The sequence below is a fragment of the Mirounga leonina genome, unplaced genomic scaffold (genome assembly GCF_011800145.1).
Source record: "Mirounga leonina isolate KUSES-001 unplaced genomic scaffold, KU_Mleo_1.0 Mir_91, whole genome shotgun sequence".
NCBI classification, from domain to species: Eukaryota; Metazoa; Chordata; class Mammalia; order Carnivora; family Phocidae; genus Mirounga; species Mirounga leonina.
Window position 1 is genome coordinate 21786695 of NW_023270839.1, and position 25303 is coordinate 21811997.

Below are 25303 nucleotides of genomic sequence, written 5' to 3' on the forward strand. Positions count from 1 at the left end.
AAATGTGAATTTCACATACTTTTCACATGTCACAAAATATTAGTTGTCTTTTCCTTTTTTTTAAACCATTTAAAAATGTAGAAACCATTCTTAGCTAAAGGGCTGCACAGAAATAGGCTCAGGCTGGTTTTGGCTTGTGGGCTGTAGTTTGCTGACCCTGATCTAGACCCATCACTAGTTAGAAGTGTTGTTAGATATTTTACTGCTCGCTCCCTGCTCCTGATCACTTACACATATCTTAGAGAGCCCCTTGCTAGCAAAGGTGCTTGAGGGTTCAGTCCCTCTACTTGGGTCCATCAATCTCTGCTTCCCAATGTACTATGAAGGCAGCAACGTTTGGACAGCCCGAGTGTCTTCATACAGGTAGAGTGTAGCTGGGGTCCTAGAACCCACTAGAGTGCTCTGCTTGGGGCTGACCAAGCGTGCCAGTGGCTCTTGTTTAAATACCTTGGACTCTTCAGAATGGAAATCTGATTGCGTGCCCACCCTTCCCCACACCCTCAGTTCAGCCACTTTGAGCTGTAGGCACCCTGAACTTGCATTGTTTGGGGCTCGGACCACAGCTATTATAAGTGCAATAGCATTAAATGGAATGCTTTTCTTCACCACTCCATTACCTCATTAGTTCTAGATAAAGTCTAGAACTACTCTTCCCCATGGCACCCATCCCACCCCAGGCCTAGACATGTCTACTAATTACGTGTCTTCCTGTCTCACTTTGTAATTCTGTCTTCATTAGAGGCACTATTTGACTAACTCTCTTATTAGACTCTGCTCCATGAGACTGGGGTGGTGGGGGGGGAGTTTCTTATCTCTTGCACCTGACCCTGTGCCTGGCACATAGTAGGTGCTCAACAAGCATTTGTTGAGGAACCAGACCCACAGCAGACCTCAGCTTATTGGCTGGGCACTGTTCTCGATAACAGCCCTCCCCCCGCCACTTCCTCTCATGGATGTCAACCCTACGGGTGTCTGATGCCCATACGTCAGACTCCCTCAGTGCACAGGACTCCAGCTTCCTGAGGAGGACTGCACTGTCTCCTTTGAGAAATCCAGAATTAGAAATGTGACTGCTCCTCCCTTCAGACATCTGCTGCCTTCCCAGCATCTGTCACTTGGGCCCTCTAGTTCCCTCCCCTGGCTGGAATCACCAGGCTCCACCCATTGTCTGTTTCTGAGCTAGTTCCTCATTGCCTCACAAAATGTTCCAGTCTTCTGGGACTTCTATTTCAGCCTCTCCTTTGGAAATCTGTCAAAGGTTTTTTTAAGGTGTTCAGGTAGATAATATTAAGCAGTTCTCTTTTACCTACATGTGATTTACTTCCTCAAAAATTAAGTAAATTAATTTGTTAAGTTTTCTCTTTAAAGATACTATTTTGTCGGGTGCGCCTGGGTGGCTCAGTCGGTTGTCTGCCTTCGGCTCAGGTCATGATCCCAGAGTCCCTAGATCAAGTCCCCATCTCGCATAGGGCTCCCTGCTCAGCGGGGAGTCTGCTTCTCCCACTGCCCCTCCTCCCACTCGTTCTCTCAATCTCTCTCTCAAATTAAAAAAAAGATACCATTTTGTCATCTTTCTCTGAAGTTAATTTTAAGTGTTTAGTCTGCCTATTTCACAAGTAAACCATAACTTCTTAAGTTCTCTCCAGAGATTTCTTAATGATAATAAATATTATCATACAATAAAAATCATAATATTTTGAGCCCAGTATGTATCAAGCACTGTGGTAGGACCCTTAATTAAATGTTATTTAATTTAATCCTTATAACAACCTTGTGTAGTAGATACTATTATCCCCATTTTATACATGGGATAAATGAAAATTTTTAAATACTTTGTTCAAAGTCACACAATTGGAAGATGGTGGAGTCAAGGTTTGCATTCAGGTTTGTCGCAGCCCAGTGCCCATCATCTTTCCATTCAGACATTTTCTTCCCTTTCTATGCTTGGTGGTTGGTGGTGGTGCTGGGAGGGCATGTGTATCACATTCCCACTTTTCTAACCTTCTGGGTGAGCAGCTGGCTGTTATGACTGGCACCCATTTTGGCTAATGGTTCTTCACTGTCATAGTAGAGTTCTATCAGAACTCATGTAGGTTTTAAAGTAGTACCGTCTCACTTAAAACCACTCATCCGTCCATCCATCCAACCAGTATTTCTTAACAGGCTATCTTAGTCTATCTGGGCTGCTATACCAAAATACCACAGGCTGGGTGGCATATCAACAACAGAAATCTACTTCTCACAGTTCCGGAGGTTTAGATGTCAAGATCAAGGCACTAGCAGGGTCATGTTCTGGTGAGGACCCTCTTCCTGGTTCATAACCAGTGTCTTTTCACTGCATCCTCACAGAGTGGAAAGGGGTAGGGAGCTCTGTGGGATCTCCTTTGGAAGAACAAGAATCCCATTCATGAGGGCTCCACCCTCATGACCTAATAACCCCCCAAAGGCTCCGTCTTCTAAGATCATCACACTGGGCCTTAGGACTCCCAACATGTGAATTTTGGGGGGACACAAACATTCAGATCATAGCAGAGGTTGTAAACCAGACACAGTGCTATGTGCCGAACATGTCTTAGGCCAGAGAAATGGGTCCCTAGTGTTTAAAATTAAGACATTGGGGAGTTAATGGAAGAGGCACTTAGGGAGTAGGGTGTGGAGGTAGGAAAGATGGAGAGAAAGAGAAGTCACGGCCTTGGGGGCCCACGGGTCAGGAGGAGGCCATTGGGTATGATGAGGAAGGCAAGGGAAGATGAATGAGAGAGATTCTTATACACCAAGATAGACGCAATGAGGTGCAACGAGCAGAATTTTGCCCTGGCACGACATACTGCCTCTATTGGTATGCCTTATGGTTTTCAGTTCCCTTTCCAATAGCCAGTACTTTCCTAGCATTCTGATGTTCTTGTTTACTCTTTCCCAAGCCAGCAGAGATGATACCTTTGCATTTGTGTTCTCTGTATAGGTAGCATCCCCATTTATCTTGAGAGCCTACCAGAATTGCTGCAGTGACCGATTGTTTTACAGTGTAGAAGGGGTTTACTTCATTTTCCCCTTAGTTGTGTGTGTGTGTGTGTGCACAATGTGTGCATGTGTAACAAAAATGAGATCCATACTGAAGTGAGTGGGGATGCAATGACATGGGTCTATCATTTGCTTTAAACTATTTTAGTTTTTTGGGGCGCCTGGATAGCTCAGTCCTTAAGCGTCTGCCTTCAGCTCAGGTCATGATCCCAGGGTCCTGGGATCGAGCCCCACATCAGGCTCCCTCCTCTGTAGGAAGCCTGCTTCTCCCTCTCCCACTCCCCCTGCTTGTATTCCCTCTCTTGCTGTGTCTCTTTCTGTCAAATAAATAAATAAAATCTTTAAAAGAAAATAAATAAACTATTTTAGTTTTTCAAAGTGCAAGAAAGTGAAGCAAGTGTGGGAAAACCTTGATAATGATTGAATCTGGGTAATGGGTATTTTATACTATTTGTACATTATGTATGTTATATACTCATTATACTATATCCCTTCTGTGTGTTTGAGATTTTTCTTAATATAAAAATTAAACATATAAAGAGAATGACAATAATTTACAGAAAGAAGTTAAAAAGTCAGGTTCCCTTGATGTTCAAGTGACCTTAACCAGGAATACAATGTGGAAAGCTCATTCAATTTAAGACTGCTGGGTCACCCAGGATGGTGACATATTCCTGTCTGCAGCCAGGAGCTCACTCTCCCCTTCTGCTCTTCTACCACAGGATCTAGTTCCGGGGTCTGTCTCAGAGACTTACACATCTGATTCCTACATCCATGGGCTTCTCCCATCGTACTCCCTGTCCTGGGTCAGACACTTAAATCCTGCTCCAGGCTGAGTGGGTTGGTGCCTCTTTTGCTACCACCACTGGCAACAGGCATCTGTTTCTCCTGCTTCCAGCTTCTAGGTCTGCTTTAGGACTTCTCATTCTTGGGATACATGAGAGACCCTGCTAACTCAAGTGCTGGCTCAGCCTCTGCTCCTGCTGACACCCCCATTCTATCAGATCTCTTAGGGGCTTGAAACCCAAGAAGCAGCAAAAGGCATGGCACAGTGAGGATGCCTGACCTTGCAGCTTGACCTATCTGCCCACTCTCTGCCTTGTTTGCCCCGCACCCACTCCAGCAATGATACCAATGGCTAAAGGGAAAGGCACTAAGGATACTCTGTGTTTTACAAATCGTGATCAGAGGCATGATTTTTTTAATTCAATCCTCATTCAGATCTGTGAGATAGTTATCATTCCTATTTGAAGAGATAGGGAGCTAGGACACTGTGAGGTGACAAAATGTGTTTAGAACCACAGAGTTAATTAGCAGCAGGACCCTGATGGGAACTTAGGTATTCCTGTCCCCTGGAGGAGTTTATCTGTATCTGAATCCAAGTTATTACTAAACTACTATAATTCCCTAATTAAGCTATTATTTGTAGTAACCAAGTTGTGTTACCACAAACTATGAGTCGTTATTAGAGCAGGCTGAAGTTGTTCAATAGCGAAACGCCATAATTCCTTTTCATCCGTGCATTGAATTTACTAATTTATTTATTTTTATTTTTTGAAAGATTTTATTTATTTATTTGACAGAGAGGGAAAGCACATACAAGCAGGGGGAGCAGCAGAGGGAGAGGGAGAAGCAGGCTCCCCGCTGAGCAGGGATCCCCATGCGGGGCTCAGTCCCAGAATCCTGGGATCATGACCTAAGCTCAAGGCAGATGCTTAACCAACTGAGCCACCCAGGCGACCCTGAATTTACTATTTTTTTTTTTTGAAGAGTCCATCCATTCATTTGAGACACAGAGATAGAGAGAGAGAGAGAGAGAGCACAAGCAGGGAGAGAGGCAGAGGGAGAAGCAGGCGCCCCGTCGAGCCAGGAGCCCGACGTGGGGCTCGATCCCAGGACCCTGGGATCATCACCTGAGCCGAAGGCAGACGCTTAACCATCTGAGCCACCCAGGCGCCCCCTGAATTTATAATTTAAACAAGACATTCCTAATTTTTCATTATGAGGAGTTGATAAATAATATCTATAGTTGATAAGTCAAGAAAAAGGGGTGTAAATATATTACATACAGTTTCAGTGGTAATCAACAGTAGAACTTAAAACAAACTTGATAGAACCTGAGTAATGGGTGTGGTAGTGATGTGGTTGATGGGGATGGGAGGAGGGAGATTTTTTGTTTCTCATTTTAGACACATATATACAGTCTGAATTTTTTTTTTTTTTGAGAGGGGGTGTGAGTGGGTTGGGGGGAGGGCAGAGGGAGAGGGAGAGACTCTTAAGCAGACTCCCTACTGAGTGTGGAGCCCAATGTGGGGCTCGATGTCACGACCCTGAGATCATGACTTGAGTCAAAATTAGGAGCTGGATGCTTAACCAACAGCCACCCAGGTGCCCCAATACAGTCTGAATTTTTAAAAATATGGGCAGGTTTTACTTCTATAAATTAAAAAAATCATTTAAAAATAGAAAAAAGAAATGAAATAGAATAAAAAGTATCCCCTCAATTAGTGATTTTTTAAGTAGTCATATGTAATAGTAGGCGGCCAATAGAAAAAAAATGAGTTCACCTATACAGACTTTAAGTAGAAAAGGCAGATCGCAGCCTGATATGGTTAAGATAATACCTAACCATAAATATATTGTGTGTAGGTACATGTACGCACCAAACTGGGAGAACACATATCAAAGTGATATCGAAGTGTAGGCATGAGGGATGGGGAGGAAAGAGAGATTTTGATGATTAACTTTCTTCACTTCTGTGTACAGTTTGATTTTTTTCGAGGGGCAGCTATTGAACGTGAACATGCATGGAATATTTTGCACCTTCAAAGCTACAGTGGTTCTGAGTCTTCCCCATTTTCCCTTTTGCCACAGGAGAGCCCAGTGTGATCACACTGTGTTACATATAAGGGTCAGAATCTTACACTGACTTGTGTGAAGAAATTCACTCTTCCTTAATATTGTTCCTTAATATTGTTAGAAAAGGGAAGTTTGTGAATGGAATCGTTCCACTCTCATGCCTTAATGTCACCGCAGAGCTGACCAAGTCTGATTCATGTTTTTTTTGTATTGTTAGATTTCCTTCCTTTGCTTTTTTTTGACCAAGGGGATGTGGGATTTAAATCCCCAAATCCAGTATCTCGTGAACAAGGTATCCACCCCGCACTTTAGAGTCCTGGACTTGGAGTCTTGACTAACCTTGATACTTGATTGAATCCTTTTGGTAAGGGGAAGCACGGTAAGAGGCAGCAGTATGTCTGTGGAAATTTCCTGAGGCAGCCTCCTCGGAGGAGCAGAAGGAAATAGTAGATAGAATAACTAGTGTAGAGAAAGCTGAAGAAGCAAAATTAAAAACAAGGTGTCCTCATCTGGGACAAAAGCCTGGAGGTTCAGATTTCTTAAGGAAACAATTGCAGAAAGGGAAAAAATATTTTGATTCTGGGGATTATAACATGGCTATAGCAGAAATGAATCAAGGTTGTGAGTTCAAGCCCCACACTGGGCATGGAGCCTACCTAAACACATGCATACACACACACACACAAAACAACAATAAACATGAAGAACAAGCAGCTTCCTACTGCAGTTCTAGATAAGACAGAAGTCACTGGTGACCACATTCCACTGCACAGGACCTTCCTCGACAGAAACCTCTTGTTGCTAGCAAGCTGGCTGGCTGATTAAAAGAGCTGAACCGCATGAATCTTCTAGTTCTCATTATTTCTCCTTAATATGTTACTTCTCTGCTTTTTACTTCCTTTCATTCCCTAAGTCATTTGAGAATGACAGCTTTGCAGGTAGTGGTAGTGTGTGTTGCTATTGCAAGGGAATATACGTGTGTAGAGTTTTGATTAAACAGTGCCCTGATAAAGAGAACATGTTAGAGCAACATCATCTACTTGAAAATAATTGTATATATTACCTAAGTCCTAGTGTAGGACTGATTCAACAAGTAACAAGCAAGTTTTACAATTGTAATGTGTTCGCTTTCTTTAATTCATCTTAATTATAGCTTTGTATGTTACTCTTATTTAATATAACCTCGCTTGTATTGATTTCTTCTGTATTTTCCTTTTGGATTTCATAAAACAGAAGTTTAAGACCACAAGTTGGAAGACAGTTCACACTCTTCAAACAAAAATAGTTGGAGCTCTGAAAGATCTGTTTCTCTGTGCTTGAACTTGAATGGCCTTAAACCTGTTTTAGCTCTAAGAACAGAATTTTACTTGGGCAATATTTGCCCATTCTGGTGTAACTTACGTGACTAGTGCTTAACAGCTGCCGTTGAAGCTAGTATTCTTACTCAGTTCTGTAGTGTTAGAGTATCTTTTGTTGAAGATGTGAATGAAGTGTGCATGTGCATTGACTGTTGGATTCACTTTTGTACCATTTTTGTAAATACGATAGTTTTGCACACACACACAAAATGATCCTTTTGGTGATTCATTTTCTTGTATTTTATTTTACTGTGGAAAGAACAGTTAACATAAGATTTACCCTCTTAACAAATTTTTAAGTGTTAATATATTATTGTTCACTACAGGTACAATGTTGTACAGTCTTTCTCTAGAACTTACTCAACTTTTTTCCATAATAAAAGTTAAATTTATAAATACCCTAAGATAACTTGGGAATTATATAGTAAAAAATAATGAATCCCACAAATTACAGAGGTTTTGCTAAAATGCAAACTGCCAGCTAACTGCTAACCTTGGCATATCCAACCCTATTTAACTAATTTGAGTGCTGATTTTTCTAACGAAACTCAGTTGGAGGGCAACCGATATATCTATGCTCTTGACAGAGATGACAAGTGTGGTATTGTTGTGGCTAAGAATGGAGAATATGAGTTGATGCATGTTTTCATCATTCAAATCTGGTTGTTCCTCTTTATCTCCATCAGGAAAATATATAGGGAATGGTAGATTTTTACAGAAATTCTTAGATGCAGACAGTTTATAGTTTGGCTTTTTTTTTTAATTCTAAAATACTTTATAATTAATATTGATAGGAAGACTGATATACAACGCAATTATTTACAAGGAGATTCTGTACATCAGGGAAGCATCTTGAAGTACAATACATCAGACTAGATGCAGAGAGTTTAGAATCTCTGATAGTTACTGAACAATTTTTATGTCCCGGTACAGAATCATTTACTTAGATTATACTGTACTTTGTGTCCACACTTACAATCCATATGCTGTCCATCTAATGCTTCCCATTTGTCTAGGCATTTTCGTTCTAGGCCAGACTGGCAGCATCCCTTGGTTGAAATAACTCCGGGTTTCCTGTGGGTTTTCATTTAATGATGAGTAGCAGGCTGGCCTTCAAATCCCCATCTTTTCATGACGCCTTGAAACTTTTACCGATAGTTTTTTTTTTTTTAAAGATTTTATTTATTTATTTGACAGAGAGAGACAGCGAGAGAGGGAACACAAGGAGGGGGAGCGGGAGAGGGAGAAGCAGGCTTCCCACCAAGCAGGGAGCCCGATGTGGGGCTCGATCCCAGGACCCTGGGATCATGACCTGAGCCAAAGGCAGTCGCTTAACCAACTGAGCCACCCAGGCGCCCCTACCGATAGTTTTTATTGTGACATTCACATGCTGTCCTGGGCAGAAGTGAGCAGCATGAAGACGGATGCCTGGCTTAATTACAGCTGATTGTGGTGGTTAGGACTTCCAGGACTACGTTGAATGAAAGTGGTGAGAGTGGACATCCTTGTATCTATGCTCATCAGGGATATTGGCCTATAGTTCTCTTTTTTGGTAGTGTCTTTGTCTGGTTTTGGTATCAGGGTAGTGTTGGCCTCATAGAATGAATTAGGAAGATTTCCTTTGTCTTCTGTTTTTTGAGAAGAATAGGTATTAACTCTTTTTTTAAAAAAGATTTTATTTATTTGAAATAGGAGGGGCATAGAGAGAGGGAGAAAGTCTTTTTTTTTTTTTTTTTTTTTAAGATGTAGAATGGTAGGGGCGCCTGGGTGGCTCAGTCGTTAAGCATCTGCCTTCGGCTCAGGTCATGATCCCAGGGTCCTGGGATCGAGCCCCGCATCGGGCTCCCTGCTCAGCGGGAAGCCTGCTTCTCCCTCTGCCACTCCTGCTTGTGTTCCTGCTCTCGCTGTCTCTCTCTCTATCAAATGAATGAATAAAAACCTTAAAAAAAAAAAGTATAATTATCTTTTTTTTAAAAAAATGTCTACTTTGTCTGGGGTGCCTGGCTGGCTCAGTTCGTGGAGCATGCAACTCTTGACCTTGGAATTGTAGGTTCAAGCCCCACGTTGGGTGTAGAAATTACTTGGAAGTAAAATCTTTAAAAAAAAAAGTCTATTTTGTCTGATGTAAGTATAGTCACTCCAATTCCCCAGGAATCCTGCTGTTATGTAAGAAATCCAATTACCCTGAGTCCACTGTGCTAGAGAAGCCAGGTATAAATGCTCTAGTCAACAGTCCCCACTTAGCCTGGTTTTCTAACCAAAATATTAGACATGTGTGTGAAGCCATCTTGGACTCCCTAGACCACTCCATCTGCCAGATGAATGCCAAATTGTTCTCCGCGATACTTCATGGAACAGATTTCTCCAGCTGAGTCATGCTTAAATTCATGACCCTTAAATTCGTTTTGCAGTAGTTTGTTACACAGCAATCCCTAGCCAGAACAGAAACCATTGATCTCTGTTGTCCCCATTTTAGCACAGCTTTTGGACAGATTAAGCACAGTTATGGAGTAATTTATCTTCCTTTACTTCTTTTTTTTTATTCCTTTGGACTGAACTTTAGAGATAAAAAAATTCTGATCCTTTTGATTAACAATAAATATACATATATTTTTACCTAGTTGTGAACCCTTTATGCTTATTATTTTCTTCTGCTTTATAATTTAATTTTAGCTGATATTTTCATTAAGTCAATAGTTACTGGTCTGTTTTACACAAGTCAGTAGTTACTGGTCTGTTTCTAGGTATCATAGTAGGCTTAACACCCATTTTTTTTGGTTGGGTTTTGAGCGGTCCTTACCCTCCCCCTCCTGGGTTGGTGTGTTTCCACACAGACTGCTCATTCTTGTTAGTATCGATGTTGGTATCTGTGTCCTCTTCTGCCTTGGAGCATACAGCTTGCAGTGAGGTGACGCCTTCTCACTGAGTTCTGGCCAATAAAATGTAAACAAAGTAATATAGTATGTGCCCTTCCAGGCCTGCCCCATAACAAGTATAAGTAAGAGAGAAAGGCACAGCCATTCAATGGAAGGAGCGTAGGTCCCTGATTGACCATGTAGGGCAGAGCCCCCACAACCAGCTGACCTCCACAGGACTGTATGATGAAGGAGACATACACTTTTATTTGGTTAATACTGGGAGATTCTAGGGTGCATCTATTATAGCAACTAGTATTATTAACTTTTTTTTTAAGGATTTATTTATTTTTGGGATGGAGGGAGGAAGGGAGAGAGAGAGAGGGAGACAGGAAGCATGAGCGGGGCAGAGGGAGTAGCAGACTCCCCGCCAAGCAGGGAGCCTGATGCGGGACTCATCCCAGGACCCTGGGATCATGACCCAAGCCGAAGGCAAAGGCTTAACTGAATGAGCCACCCAGGCGCCCTAGTATTACCTACTTTAACTAATATGGGTGTTTTATATGCCTCTTATCATCATGTACATTAACCCAGCTGATAGAGTGAGACAGTAATTACTATTAACTCCTTCAAGTAATAACTACATTTTGTTTATTTTCATTAAGTTAACTTTAAGGGTCCTGCTAGCATTTAGAATTTTGAAAGAAAAATTTCACTGGTTTGTCAAAGCTAAAGCTCTGTAGTATTTATATGTAAAACAAAAGAAAACCTTGAATTATAAATTTGTTTCTTAAAAATAGGGCTGTTAGTGTAGAATAGAGACAGTGGTGTGTATCCTCTGAGGTCAAGCAATCAAGTATTTCTACCGTTCATTAGTTCATTCATTCAATCATTTATATAATCAATTTGTGCTAGATATTAGTAACCCAAAGATAAATGAGACAGATTCACTTCTTTTAGCCATGATATGTATAATTATGAATTTACCTGGGTGACCATGGGCAAACTCTCTTTGGATACTCCGTTTATAAAATGAAGGCAATATCAATCACTGTTACATTCACTACCTGGGTTCTGGTGGAACCTAAATGAGATTAACCATGTAACACAGTGCCTGTCATATACTAAGTGCTCAATAAATATCAGTTTGTCTTTTTTTTTTTTAAAGCTTACTAACTTATCTTGGTAGTTTGAATAGTTAAAGACAATGATTTCCAAGGAGGAACCCTTAGTTTAACTCTGCCCGCAAATAGTATGAGAACTTTCCTTGCTGTCATCTTTCTGAGGACTTTCCGTGCGTTGGGGCTACTGATCAACAACATTCTCCACAAAAAGAATTCCATAACATTCATAGATATCCATCATTTCTTTTAGGTAAATACCTAACAGTAGAATTTCTGGGTTATGGGATAGATATATGTATATCTTGAAAAGAAACTGCCAGTTTTCCAAAGAGCTTATACCATTTTATTTTATTTATTTTTAAAATTTTATTTATTTATTTATTAGACAGAGAGAGAGAGAGAGCGCACGAGAGAGAGCACAAGCATGGGGAGGGGCGGAGGGAGAGAGAGAGGCAGACTCCCCACAGAGCAGGGAGCCCAATGCGGGCCTCAATCCCAGGACCCTGGGATCATGACCTGAGCCGAAGGCAGACGCTGAACAGACTGAGCCACCCAGGCACCCTCGAGCTTATACCATTTTATACCTCCATTAGGAAGGTATGAGAAATTACTGCTGATCCTCACCAACATGTGGTATTGTCAGGTTTTTTCACTTAATTTTGATGAATTCTAATTTATCTATTTCTCTTTTTTTCTTGTGTTTTTGGTATGATAGCTAAGAAGTTATTGCCTAATCTGAAGTTACAGATATTTAGACTTATATTTCCTCCTAGGAGTTTTGTAGCTTTAGCTTTTACATATAAATCTATAATCCACTTTGAGTAAATTTTTGTGTATCGCGTGAAGAAAGGGTCCAAACTGATTCTTTTGCATGTGGATATCCAGATGTCCCAGCATCATTTGTTGAAAAGGCTGTTCTCTTTTCATTGAATTGTCTTGGTCATTTTGTAGAAAAACAATTGACCACAAATGTATGGGTTTATTTCTGGACTCACAGTTCTAGTCCATTGATTTATATGCCTACCCTTGTGCATCATTTTCATTGGAGTAATTCATTGTAGTTCTAACTTGCATTTAATATGTTTTTTCCTGATGACTAATAATTGCCCTGGAAAGTTTCTGCTTGCTCATTCCAGTTGATCCCTTTCTTTATCCCCTAGAATTAACCATTGCTTTGATTAGTTTATATCATAGATCAGTACTTCCGGTTCTAGAACGTTATGTAAAAGGAATCACATAGTATATATTGTTTAGTGTAGGCTTCTTTCATTAAACATGATGTTTTTGAGGGACACCTGGGTGCTTCAGTCAGTTGAACGGCTGCCTTGGTCTCAGGTCATGATCTCAGGGTCCTGGGATCGAGCCCCATATGATTGAGCCCAATATCCGGCTCCCTGCTCAGTGGGGAGTCTGTCTCCCTCTCCCTCTGCTGCTCCCCCTGCTTGTGCTCTCTTGCTTGCATGCTCTCTCAAATAAATGAATAAAATCTTAAAAAAAAAAACCATAATGTTTTTGAGATTCATCCATGTTATTGTGTTTACCAATAGTTTGTTCCTATTTTAGAATAAATTTTTTTTACTCTTTTTTTTTAAGATTTTATTTATTTGACAGAGAGAGACACAGAGAGAGAGGGAACACAAGGAGGGGGAGTGGGAGAGGGAGAAGTACATTTCCCACGGAGTAGGGAGCCTGATGTGGGGCTCCATCCCAGGACTCTGGGATCATGACCTGAGCTGAAGGCAGACGCTTAACGACTGAGCCACCCAGGCGCCCCTACTCTTCTTTTAATACAAAGATTTTCTGATTTATTTTAACTTACTTCTTTTTCATGTGATTTCTATGTGAAAAACTCTAGCCTACTAGTTGATTTTTTACATTCCTCATCCAATTGCTAATTCCTTTAATATTGGTACAATTTTAAGTCTGTCCAGTTTTGGATCTCTGACTTTTCGCTTATTCCTCTTTTTTGTCATGCCCATGTAGTTGCCTTTTTAAAGTCCCTTGAAGATTGTAGTATAGTCAAAGGTTATTTTCTTCTTCCTTTCAAAGCTCATATACATTACTATCTTTTTACTAACTTGCTTATTTAAGTGTATTTATCCAAACATCCTATCTGAGGTTATATTCTTGCTATTGAGTTATTCAAAGATGCACCTAGTTTCTGGAAACTTTGCCAGAATTATTCATGGTATTTAGGGAAACACTCTAGATGTAGAAGGAACTCAATTCCCTCTCTGCTCTCTCTCTTTTTTTTTTCTTTCTTTTTTTTTCCAGGTGCATTTGACTTTGCAGATGAGTCTGGCAGCATTAGCTGCAAAGGTGTGCACGAACCTCTCTGGTTACAGGAAAGATTAGAAATGCAGAGTAGCAGGGGCTCAGGTCATGATCCTGGGGTCCCTGGATCGAGTCCCGCATTGGGCTCCCTGCTCCGCAGGGAGTCTGCTTCTCCCTCTGACCCTCCTCCCTCTCATCCTCTCTCTCTCTCATTCTCTCTCTCAAATAAATAAATAAAATCTTTAAAAAAAATAAAAATAAAAAAAGATTAAAAAAATTAAAAAAAAAATGCAGAGTAGCAAAAGTGAGGAGTAACTGAGGAATAACTTTTATGCAATCTGCAGATACTAGGTTCCATTAGAAAGTCAATACTCCCTCTCCACCCCCACTGCTACCAATAATTAAAGCTGCCAAAGAAGAGTGAGTTTGTGGTGCAGTGTCCCTACCTTTCTTATCTTTCTTTACTATGAATTCACAGTGTCCTCTGGCTCCTGTCTTTTTTGGCCTTTTATTTTCCCTGAATTCTACCATCTTGGGTAGAATTGTCAAATCAACTACCGTGTCAGCACTCCCCTTGCTGCTCCTCCTTATTCCTTGTGCAAGCCTCTCCCTGCCTTGCCCCCAACCCCCAGTCAGGGTACAACCAGAAAAACAACTAACAGGCGATACATATTAAGACCTTTATTGTGTAAGACTGTTGAATTACAGACCTGTACCTCTGAAACAAATAATACATTATATGTTAAAAAAAAAGAAGAAGAAGATAGCAGGAAGGGAAGAATGAAGGGGGGGAATTGGAGGGGGAGACGAACCATGAGAGATGATGGACTCTGAGAAACAAACTGTGGGTTCTAGAGGGGAGGGGGGTGGGAGGATGGGTTAGCCTGGTGGTGGGTATTGAGGAGGGCACGTATTGAATGGAGCACTGGGTGTTATGCACAAACAATGAATCATGGAACACTTCATCTAAAACTAATGATGTATGGTGATTAAAATAATATATTAAAAAAAAGACCTTTATTGCCTGTAATTAGCTTACAGGACTGTGGTGGCTGGCCAGACACACTGGTAGGGCAAGACCGAGACTCCTGGTCACTGGCTGAAGCTGTTCTGTACAGAGAAATTTCTTCCTCTTCAGAGAAACCTCAGTTCTGCTTAAAACCCTTCAACTGATTGAATCAAGCCCATTCAGATTATCTAGAATAATCTCTTACTCACTTAAAATCTACTAATTATGAATTTAATTCGTATCTATAAAATGCCTTCACTGTAACACCTATATTAGTGTTTGAGTGAGTAACTGGGGAACAATTGTCGAACCAAGTCGACTTATAAAACTGACCACCACACGCTATTGCTTTTACCTACTGGTTTAATTGGTAACTAAAATGTTAACTGATGGAAGCTGAATGTTGCCCAGGGCTATTTTCAAGAACCAAAGGAGTAAAACAATAATAAAACAAAAATAGCTAAGTATGTGTGAGGTGAAGTTGGGGAATCAAAAGGCCAAGACTGCCCACAGGTACCGTCACCGCTTCTCATCGTCCCACATCTGCCCTTCCATCTCCTGGTGTGTCAACCATTTCAAACCTTTTATTTTACCTCCACATTTTCCTCTACCACCTCACCAACATACCTACCCCAAACCTCCCCCCCCAGCACCTCAGAGTTTCCTTCGTGAACATATCTTGATGTCTACACCTAACATACCTACATTTGGGCTTCCCCTACCCCCACAGCTCTGTGTACATATTTATAGACCACACTTATTTCCCATGTTTAATCTGTCCCCTATAAAGTTATAGGAGCTTTATAAAGGTATAAGAGTCCTATAAATTATAAGAGTCTTCTGTAATTTGAAGACCCAATTATTCATTCATTCATCCATCATATTTATCTAGGGCGTTGGCAGGTGGCACATCTAAAATAAGCAGATTCAATTCCCAGGTCAAAGGACCTTGGCTTCTACTGCAGAGGACAGAATGAAACAATCCCAGAACAGAGGAAAGAGCAGCTATCCTGATTGGGAGATCTGGGAAAGCCTAACGGGACCCTTCAGCTGGGACTTGAAGGTCAAGAAGGGTTTGATGAATGAAGAAGTGTATTTCAGGTTGAGTGAGCTTTATGAGCAAATGCAAGGAGGCCTGAAGGTGTAGGAATAATTTAGAGCTTGCTTGTGGGTTGGATAGTCACATTCCCAAATGTGACTATCCAGCTGAATCAAGAGTTGGATGCTTAATCAACTGAGCCACCCAGGCACCCCTATTGAGGTATAACTGACATGCAATATAGTATACTTATTTTAAGCATACAGTTCTATGGGGCACCTGGGTGGCTCAGTTGGTTAAGCATCTGCCTTCGGCTCAGGTCATGATCTCAGGGTCCTGAGATCCAGCCCTGCATCGGGCTCCCTGCTCAGCAGGGAGTCTGCTTCTCCCTCTCCCTCTGCAGCCCCCCCTGCTTGTGCTCTCTTGCTCTCTCTCTCTCAAATAAATAAATAAAATATTTTTAAAAAGTGTACAGTTTGGGGCGCCTGGGTGGCTCAGCCATTAAGGTCTACCTTCTGCTCAGGTCATGATCCCAGCGTCCTGGAATTGAGCCCCGTGTCAGGCTCCCTGCTCCACGGGAAGCCTGTTCTCCCTCTCCCACTCCCCTTGCTTGTGTTCCCTCTCTTACTGTGTCTCTCTGTCAAATAAATAAATAAAATCTTTAAAAAAAGTGTACAGTTCTATGAATTTTGAAAAATGATGTACTCATGTATCATCACAATCAAGGCATAGAACTTTTTCATCATCAAAATTTTCCTTGTTTAATATATTATGACCCAAAGTAGTGTACAGATTCAATGTGATCCCTATCAAAATTTCAACATTTTTTAAAAAGAGTTATTTATTTGAGAGAGAGAGAAAGTATACTCATGCTCCAGCAGGGGGAGAGCAGAGGGAGAGGGCGAGTCTCCAGCAGACTCACCGCCAAGCACAGAGACTGACTTGGGGGCTTGATCTCACAACCCTGAGGTCATGACCTCAGCCAAAATCAAGAGTCAGATGCTGATTGAGCCACCCAGGTGCCCCAAAATTTCAACATTTTTTTGCAGATACAGAAAAATCCATCCTAAAATTCATATGGAACCTCAAGGACATTGATTAGGCAAAACGGTCTTAAAAAAGAATAAAATTGGAGGTCTCACAATTCCCAATTTCAAAACTTACTACAAAGCTATAGTAATCTGGGGCGCCTGGGTGGGTCAGTCATTAAGCATCTGCCTTCAGCTCAGGTCATGGTCCCAGGGTCCTGGGATCGAGCCCCGCATCGGGCTCCCTGCTCCGTGGGAGGCCTGCTTCTCCCTCCCCCACCCCCCCTGCTTGTGTTCCCTCTCTCATTGTGTCTCTCTCTGTCAAATAAATAAATAAAATCTTTAAGAAAAAAAAAAGCTATAGTAATCTAAACTGTGATTCTGGCATAAAGACAGACATATGTACTAATGGAATAGAATAGAGAGCCCATAAATGAGCCCCGGTATATATGGCCAAATGATTTTCAAGGGCATGAAGACCATTCAATGGAGAAAAGGCAGTCTTTTTAATAAGTGGTATTGGGAAAACTGGATATCCAAATGCAAAAAAATAAAATTGTCCTTTATTTTACAACATATACAGAAATCAAGTCAATATGGATCAAAGACCTAAATGTAAGAGCTAAAACTATAAAACTCATAAATAAAAACATAGGGGGAAAACTTCATGATATTGGATTTGTCAATGATTTCTTGGACATGACACCAAAAGCATAGACAACAAGAGAAAAAAATACATAAGTTCTTGCTCAAAATTTAAAACTTTCGTGCATCAAAGCACACTATCAACAGAGTGAAAAAGCAACTCTTGGAATGGAAGAAAATATTTACAAATTATATCTGATGAGGGACTGATATCCAGAATATATAAACATCTCCTACAGCTCAAGAAAAACAAAAAACAAACAAACTGATTAAAAATTGGACAAAGGACTTGAATAAACATTTCTCTGAAAAAGATCTACAAATAGCTAATAGACAAATGAAAACATGTTCAACATTCTTAATCATTAGGGAAATTCAAATAAAAAATGACATACCACTTCACATACATTAGGATGGCTTTTATCAAAAAAACAGACAACAAGCGTTGGCAAGGATGTGGACAAATTGGAACCCTTATGCATTAGGGGTGGGAATGTAAAATGGCACAGCTGTTGTGGAAAATTCTATGGCAATTCCTCAAAATGTTAAACTTAAAATTACCATATGATCCAGCTATTCCACTTCTGAGTATATACCCAAAAGAAGTGAAAGCAGGGAATTCAAAAATATTTGTACACCCATGTTCATAGCAACATTATTCACGTAGCCAAAATGTGGAAGCAACCCAAGTGCCCATCAGCAGATGATGAGTGGATAAACAAAATGTGGAATACACATGCCATGGAATATTATTTAGCCTTAAAAGTGAAGGAAATTCTGACATGTGCTACAACACCAAAGGCCTTTAAAGACATTATGCTAAGTGAAATAGGCCAATCGCAAGTGTACAAATATTGTATGATTCTACTTGTATTAGGTACCTGGGATAGTCAAATTCATAGAGAATAGAAAATAGAATGGTAGGGGCGCCTGGGTGGCTCAGTCGTTAAGCGTCTGCCTTCGGCTCAGGTCATGATCCCAGGGTCCTGGGATCGAGCCCCACATCGGGCTCCCTGCTCAGCGGAGAGCCTGCTTCTCCCTCTCCCACTCCCGCTGCTTGTGTTCCCTCTCTCGCTGTATCTCTCTCTGTCAAATAAATAAAATCTTTAAAAAAAAAGAAAATAGAATGGTAGTTATCAGGGGCTGGGAGGGGGATGGGGAGTTAATTTTTTTTTTTTTTTAAGATTTTATTTATTTATTTGACAGAGAGAGTGTACAAACAGGGGAGTGGCAGGGAGAGGGAGAAGCAGGCTCCTGCTGAGCAGAGAGCCTGAGCCAAAGGCAGATGCTTAGCCAACTGAACCACCCAGGTGCCCCTCTTTTTTTTAAAGATTTTATTTATTTGAGAGAGAGAGCAAGTGAGAGAGAGACAGAGAGAGTGGCAGAGGCAGAGGGAGAAGTAGGCTCCCTGGTGAGGACCCTGGGATCATGACCTGAGCGGAAGGCAGATGCTTAACCAACTAACCCACCCAGGTGCCCCAGGAGTTAGTATTTAATGGGTATGGAATTTCCGTTGGGGAAGATGAAGATGGTGATGGTTGCACAACAATGTGGATGTACTTAATGCCACAGAACTGTACACTTACAAATGGTTTAAATGGGGGCACCTGGGCGTCTCAGTTGGTTAAGTGTCCGACTCTTGATTTTGGCTCAGCTGGTGATCTCAGGGTTGTGAGATCAAACCTGCATTGGGCTCCATGCTCAGCGTAGAGTCTGCTTGAGATTCTCTCTCTCCCTCGTCCTCTGCCCTTCCTCCCTGCTCTCTCTCTCAAATAAATAAATAAATAAAATCTTTAAAATAAAAAAAATGATTTAAATGGTAAATTTTATGTTATATGTATTTTGCCATAATAAAAAGAAATAAAAGCCAAAAGTTTCCTCATGCCTCTGATTAGTCAACCCCCTTCCCTTCAGGCCCATGCAACCACTTTTCTGCTTTCTATCACTATGGGTTAGTTCTGCCAGTTCTACAGCTTATTACAAACAGGATCATACAAAATGTACTCTTTTGTGTCTATTTGCTTTTGTGCAGCATAATGAATTTGAGATTTTTCCTTGTTGTGTGTACCAGTAATTTGATCCTTTCTCTGTTGCCTAGGATTCCACTGTGTGAATAGACCAGTTTGTTTATTTGTTCTCTTCTGGTGGATATTTGGGTTGGTTCCAATTTTGGGGTATGCTTAATTTTAAGAAATATGCAAAACTTTTATAATAATTAGGGCTACCAGGTTGTTTTTTTTTTTTTAAATTAATGAGCACAAGAGAGGGAGAAGGAGGGAGAGAGACAGGGAAGGGGACATGAATGAATTATGGAGGGGACATTGGACATCATCTAGTCCCACTAATAAATCTAGTCTTTAAATTTGGTTAATACAGAGAATATAGTATAAGCAAGGATGACAGTTTTCCCTTAAGTCTTTTCTGTGAGTCCTTCTTCCAATTCTCTGTCTTCTTTTTCCCTTAAATAGAAGGGAAAACACAGCTACTCTAGAAGTTTTGGGCAAATAATTTGAAAGAGAGAAAACCCTTAATAGATGGGGTGCCTAGTTACTTGGAATTATTATTGGCTGTGATAGTCCTGAGTTGTTTCTTATTTCTGACACAAATAGGACATGTGAATCCCACTGTATGGCCAAAGTGACTTTGAAGAAGTCCTTGCTGAGGGAGGAAAGGCCATCTTATTGAGAGAGAAATGGACCCCAGTCAGCTGGGGACATCTAGTGATAATGCCAACTTAAAAGGAGTCTCTGATTCTCTACCTTCTCTCTCATTCTCTCCCTTCTCTTTCTCACTCAGCAGCTATCTTGTGGGGCTCTTTAGTACATACAGATGAGGCCAACACTCAAGTGGTGACAGAGTTATAAGCTACAAGGAACCCTATGTCCCTGTGTGAGAGAGATAGAAATAGACTTTTTTTCTATCTTGTTTGAGCCAATATTACCTTGGTCTTTGTTACAGCAACTGAATATCTACCCTAGCTAATAAAAATCCTACCACAGGCAAGAGACTGAGCTAGACAGTGAATGTCTAAAGATGAGTGAAACTACTTGACAGAGCAAATCCTGAGAGAGTTCACAACTTAGGGAGAAAGAAAGATACAAATTCAATAACCATAATACAGGGCAGACTATGGTAACTGCTTTGTTGGAGGTATAAACAAAGCCTGGTGGAAGAGATTAATTCTGACGGCAGTGTTAAGAAAGATTTCTTTTTTTTAAGATTTTTTTAATTTATTCATTTGACAGAGAGACACAGTGAGAGACGGAACACAAGCAGGGGGAGTAGGAGAGGGAGAAGCAGGCTTCCTGCAGAGCAGGGAGCCCGACGCGGGGCTCGATCCCAGGACCCTGGGACCATGACCTGAGCCGAAGGCAGACGCTTAACGACTGAGCCACCCAGGCACCCCGGAAAGATTTCTTAAATAAAGAGATACACAAGTTGTGATTTGGACAATGACTTGATGCTGGTAAACGGAGAAGACTAAACAGAGCATCCCAGTCAGAAAGAAGAGTATGTGTATCTCGAAAATAACCAGTGGAAAAGGCAGAATGTCAGTGAATGTAGAGGGGCAATAGCCCAATTAGATAGGGACCAGATTGTGATGGTGCTTGAATGTTATATTAAGGAATTTTGTTTTGGGTTGCCTGGCTGGCTCAGTCAGAAAAACATGTGACGCTTGATCTTGGGCTTGTGAGTTCAAGCCCCCATGTTGGGTAAAAGATTACTTAAATAAATGAATAAATAAAAACTTAAAAAAAAAAAAGGAATTTTGTTTTGGACATGTTGGATTTGAGGCGAGATGGAAGGAACGGCCAGCAGTGAGTTCTTTCACTTCCTGACAGGCATTGTTTCTGAAGGTATGCTCCAATAAGCCTCCTGCATACAAATCTCTGCCCCAGAATCTATTTCCTATGCAGTCCCATCTAGGAAAGTTGGTGCCCAAGTTGTCCTAGCAACGATGCCCACTGGCCGGCCAGCAACAAGGATCCCATCACTGGCAGTAGGTGGAGTTTGGATAGAGCCTGGCACGCTGCACTGGTAACGAACTGGGATAGGGCTCTAGTGGAAGGAACACAAGGCATAATAACTCAGTTCTTTGAGATGTTTGGGCGAAGTAGTACTTATAAGGACCATGGAATCAAATGGCGCTTGCTGTCTGCTACTGAAGCATTGGAGAAAAAAAACCTAATGAAATATTGAGGGCAATTAACCTTCAGTTCGAGATGAAATGTGAAAGCCAGAGGACCTTCTTGGCAGCATGTAAGCAGACTCTCACATCCTGCAGCCAGATGGAAGGAAAAGTTGAAGACTGGGTCCAGGGCTTTATAAATAGTAGCAAAACTCCATAGAAGAGTGAATTCTCAGCCATGCCAAATCTGTTATACCAAGGTTAGGGTCATGAATGGGGAGGAGTGGGACCCTGAAATTTGAGATGGGGATATCTCATCTGGGTTGATGAACTTGAAAATCTGGAATCCTCAGATTCCCCTGGACCCTCTGGGCCTGAGGAAGGAAACCTTTCCTTCCTGTGAAAGGCCACTTACCCTCCTCTTCTTGAAGATGATGCATAGACCTTTACCTTATTAGACAACATGAACTTGCTCCCCATAATCAACCCCATCTTGCCTTCTGGTCATCAGACTAATTACTGGGGTCAAGTAACAATATAGCCTAGCACTTTCCATAGCTGCTCAGGGAGGAAATGGGCCATATGCCAAGGAGCTGCAGGATCTAGCCAACATGTATTGGCAGGAGCTGGGAGAATATATATGGGACTGGATCCTAAGGATGTGAAATTAATGGGGGTGTGATAAAAATGTTGGATAAAGAAGAATTTATGGTTATGAGAACCTTCTCTATAGCAGGATTTAAGACTCTGGGGAATAGTGTTAATTTGCTGTAGGAATGGTTTTTGAGGAAGCTTTGAAAAAGTGAAATAGAAAATTCAGACTGCGTTGGGAGACAGTAAAGGATTAAAAGGCTCAGAGATATGTGTATTCTAGAGTGGATGTTTTATAAAAGTCTGAAAAACCCACTTGCTGCCTATGCTCTGCAGAAGAATCCATTTTCTAGGGCGCCTGGGTGGCTCAGTTGGTTAAGCGACTGCCTTCGGCTCAGGTCATGATCCTGGAGTCCCGGGATCGAGTCCCACATCAGGCTCCCTGCTCAGCGGGGAGTCTGCTTCTCCCTCTGACCCTCCTCCCTCTCGTGCTCTCTGTCTCTCATTCTCTCTCTCTCAAATAAATAAATAAAATCTTAAAAAAAAAAAAAAGAATCCATTTTCTAAAGTGATAAGGAACGTGCTGGTAAAAGCGGCACCAGAATCATTGAGAAACTCCGTGGTGACTATCTTCTGCAGGCCAGGGCTTCAGCAGTAAGCTCTGTCATTATAAGACTTCGCTACCTGATATCCAGGGGCATGATAGGATCCGAAAGTAATAGAGGCCAGGTGGTAGGACTACAGTCATCAGAAGTAAAGTGGGTACAATTATCATAAAGGAAAGGGCAGAGTGGCCCTCAGAGGAGTCTAACACATAGCGAGTTATGAAGATGATTAAGAGATGTGTGTCTAGGGGCAAGATAAATTGAGTATTGCTTAATCTGTAAATTAAGAAATCAAGAATGGATGATCAGGAGGCTGAGAGCAGCCACCCCCAAAAAGTCATGATTCTTTGCCCACTTTCCGTATCAGAGTCCGTTTCAGATCAGAGCTCAGTGGGTGAAGTCGGTGGAAGTCCGTGCCAGAGAAGATTAATATGGTCTCAGGTACAGACTGTTGATATGAATGTGTTCTTTTCCATCCTGGTAGGAAAGGACAATAAGAAGCAGTTTGCATTCCTGTGAGATGGACACTGCTGTACACATTTATGTTGTTGTCCTAGGGCCATGTTAACTTTTCATCTTCTGACATAGTACAAAGGGACCTGGACCACCTGGAGATGCAGAATATCACGTGGTCTCTTACATTTGTGGATGACTTCATTAGACTGGATGAGCCAGAAGGCCCAAGTGTGCTGGTGAACTTGGAAAGACACCTGTGTGCCAGTCAGTGAGTGATAAACCCTATGAAGATTCAGTGGCCTACAACATCAGTGAAGTTTTTAGAGATCCGGTGCTCTAGGCATGTCAGGACATTCCCTTCTGAAGTAAAGGACAGGGCCACCTGGGTGGCTCAGTCATTAAGTATCTGCCTTCAGGGTCCTGGGATTCCTGCTCAGCAGGAAGCCTGCTTCTCCCTCTCCCACTCCCCCTGCTTGTGTTCCCTCTCTTGCTGTGTCTCTCTCTGTCAAATAAATGAATAAAATCTTTTAAAAAATAAAATAAAAATAAAATAAATAAAGTAAAGGACAAATTATTATGATTATGTTAGGTAGAAGCTAGACATGAGTAGTGAAAGGAACACCCCAAGGGAGAGTCCCAAGTCCTTGAAGGGGAATGATAGAGATAGGAACTGGAGGCAAGGACTGTGATAAAAAACAAAAAAAGCTACACATGGGGCACCTGGGTGACTCAGTCAGTTGAGCCCAGACTTGGTTTTGGCTGGGATAACGATCTCATGGGTCTTCGGATCAAGCCCCATTCCCCCCACCCCACCCCACCCCCTCACTCAGCGGGGAGTCTGCTTGAGATTCTTTCCCTCTGACCCCCTGCATATGTGTGCCCTCTCTCTCTCTCTCTCAAATAAATAAATAAGCCTTAAAAAGAAAAAAAAAGCTACACATTATAAGCCCTGGAGCTCAACATCCTGACCCGTGGCTTTCAAGACGTTAAGCCTGACAGATCAAGAGCCACAGGTGCAGAACATGCCCTCTCCTCTTCTACTTTTGCCCCAGGGTAACCCCTAGACTCATTATAATGCATTTGCATTGTGGGCACAGGCCGCCCCCCCACCCCCTCGCCATTCCCTTTGAGAAAAGCCGGCTTGACAGTTCTGGTACAAATCTTGGAGGGTCGAAAACTCCTCCCCCTCGCAACCTGTGGGAGGAGTTTCCCAAATGATTGGAAACAGCCTCTGTTAGAGACCACCCCCCTGTAAGTCACAGCTCCTCCCTGCCCAGAGAGACACAGTATTATCCAATTCCAAAACAACCTACGGGCTGGTTCCACTTCAAGAAAGCTGCCAGCTCTTCTACCTTGAGAGTGTACTTGAACTTTAATAAACTGCTTTGTGCTTGCTACTTTCCTTCTGACTGTCTTTATTCTGAGAGTGGATCCCCACATAAATCATCCCATGGGGAATCCAGGGACCGAGACCTCCGCTTACACAACGCAGACACTCTCTCACCCCTGACGATTGTACCTCCCACCACTAAGAAGGAAGCTCAACACCTCGTAGATTTCTTTGTGTTCTGGAAACAGCATATTCCACATTCCAACCCGTTTACTCAGTAACATGGAAGGTTTTGTGGAGCCAGTGGAATAAGCAGCACTGTTGCTTGGAACTTAAGATCTAGAAGACCTTGTGATGCTGGAAGTATTAATGGTGGGAAAAGCTGCCTTGTGCAGTTTATAACAAACCTCCATAGAAAAATCACCATGTAGACTCTAGGTTCTGGAACAAGGTCCATGATCTGCACAGAACCTAAAACTCTTTTGAAAATCAGCTCCTATTGTGCTACTGGGCCTTGATAGCAATGGAGCATCTGATTATGCAACATCACGTATTCATGTGGCCAGAACTGCTATGAGCTGGGTTCTGTAAGACCCACCAAGTCATAAAGCCAAATGGGTCTACCAGCAAGCCATTGTAATGTGGAAGTGGTTCATCTGAATTAGGTCAGAGGGCACGAGGGCACAAGTAAACTGCATAAGCAGGTAATCCAGACCCCAGTTCCATTTATAAACCTTGGCACTTTTATGGTTTTACCCAAAGTTGCCTGAGTGGAAAGACACCAGCAAAACTTTGTCTTAATAGGGGTCTAACTAGAGAAAAAGAACTATTCTGAGTCTTTGACACAAAGAATTTTATATAGGAAGTCATAATATATGGGTGATGGAACAACCAGAAAAAACAACAGGGCATGGTGAGGCAACCTAGAGATTAGCAATGGCGGACAGTTGCTTTGTTCTTGGCTGGAGAGGAGGTGATGT

The 25303-nt window shown here is 41.7% G+C and overlaps 1 pseudogene; it reads left to right on the top strand.

Annotated features, from left to right (window-relative positions):
- The first annotated feature begins 2787 nt into the window (after positions 1-2787).
- Positions 2788-6701, top strand: LOC118003556 (annotated as a pseudogene).
- The last annotated feature ends 18602 nt before the right edge of the window (positions 6702-25303 follow it).